The sequence below is a fragment of the Phoenix dactylifera genome, unplaced genomic scaffold (assembly GCF_009389715.1).
Source record: "Phoenix dactylifera cultivar Barhee BC4 unplaced genomic scaffold, palm_55x_up_171113_PBpolish2nd_filt_p 000284F, whole genome shotgun sequence".
Lineage (NCBI taxonomy): Eukaryota > Viridiplantae > Streptophyta > Magnoliopsida > Arecales > Arecaceae > Phoenix > Phoenix dactylifera.
In genome coordinates, this window is record NW_024067768.1 from 616,144 (window position 1) to 617,942 (window position 1,799).

Genomic DNA, 1,799 nt, shown 5'->3' on the forward strand with positions numbered 1-1,799 from the left:
GCTTGAGTTTGATCTGGAACTGGTCGGTCAATAACCTTTACACTTCGCAAAGTTATTATACTCTTCGCTTGTTCTTTATGCGAAGTTGAAGATGATGCATTGCTACCGCCGTAGACTTGAGGGTTAGGTTGTGGTTGAGCTGGTAGCTTACCCTTCTCTTGAGCACTTAAAGCAGTGGTCAGCGTTGTCAGTTGATTTCTTATTTCATCATTGATTTTAGCTTGACTTTGCATGAAAGATTGCAAAGTTTCTTCGAGACTGGGTTTTTGAGGGGGTGCGTGTGCATAATGAGGTTGCGGAGGTGGAGGAGTTGGGTTATATACTTGTTGAGATTGGTCATTCCTCCACCTGAAATTTGGATGGTTCTTCCATCCAGGGTTGTAAGTACCCGAAAAAGGATTATTGAAAGATTTTTGATAGGTATTCATAACATTGGCCTGATCGTGCAAAACTTCCTTGAATGCGGGTATTGTGGGGCAATCAGTGATGAGATGGCCAGGCATCTCGCAAATTCTACAACACTCGCTGTTATGTTCTACGGTCTTGACGGGTTCAATCCTTCTAACTTCAATTTTCTCTACCTTTCTAGTGAGGGCTGCCATTTTAGCCTGAATATCATCCTGAGTACTAAGGTTGTAAAGGCCCCCGTGTCCAATGCTAGTAGGCTTAGGTAAAGGTTTATTCACTCTATCCCCTGTATCCCATAATTGTGCAGTCTCTGCGAGAGAATCTAAATAGTCCCATGCCTCATCGGGTTGCTTTTCCAAAAATAGACCATTGCACATAGTCTCTATAAATTGTTTTAACTGTGGAGACAACCCTTCGTAAAAGAAACTAATGGTTCTCCATGTTTCAAACCCATGATGAGGACAAGAGAGAAGCAAATCTTTAAATCTCTTCCAGCATTCATAAAATGTTTCATGATCTTTTTGTTGGAAATTGCTAATGTGCCTTTTCAAAAAGTTAGTCCTTTGTGTGGGAAAGAATTTTTTCAAGAATTCTCTTTGCATATCATGCCATGTTCCTAGCGATCTAGGTCTCAAGGAGTTCAGCCACGTTTTGGCTTTATCCTTTAAGGAAAAAGGAAACAAGGTCAATTTAAGGACATCTTCCGATACATTTGGCACTCTAAATGTGATGCTAATTTCCTCAAAATCCTTAAGGTGAAGATAAGGGTTCTCGGATTCCATTCCATGATACTTGGGCAGCAATTGAATTACTCCTGGTTTGATTTCAAAGTGTCCTACGTTTTCAGGAATAATCATGCATGAAGGTTGACTAGTCCTAGTGGGGTGTAAATATTGTCGAAGTGTCATAACTGGGGGTCTACCTTCATTACCATAGTGACTTCCTACATCATCATCAATCATCTCACCAGATCTAAAATTTTGCGAAAGAGTTTCAATATTTTGATTTAAGGAACTGTCAAAAATTTGTCGATTCAAACGCCCAGTGTTGTCCCTATTCCATCCTAGCATACAAAATTTAATTAATTTTTTTTTATGTTTTTTTTAAAAAAAATAAATATAAATATAAGTACCAACTAAAGATATCCTAAAACAAAAATCTATTCACAATCAAACATGCAACAAAACATTACACCTCAATTTCTAATATTTTTCTTAAATTTCTAGACAGCTCCTAACTGGTTTGAAGAGGGCACCTAAGCCTCCAATCCGGTCTAATGAACCGAGTTGACCAGGTAAGCTCCCAGGTAAGTGGAGGGGTCACGATGCGTTCGCAAAGGCCCTACTTAAAACCCACTTGCCTCGAACAGATGGACTGTCTCCCTTATAGGG

The 1,799-nt window shown here is 39.5% G+C and overlaps 1 pseudogene; it reads left to right on the forward strand.

The window, feature by feature from the left end:
- Positions 1-855: 855 nt before the first annotated feature.
- Positions 856-953, forward strand: LOC113462088 (annotated as a pseudogene).
- Positions 954-1,799: the final 846 nt, after the last annotated feature.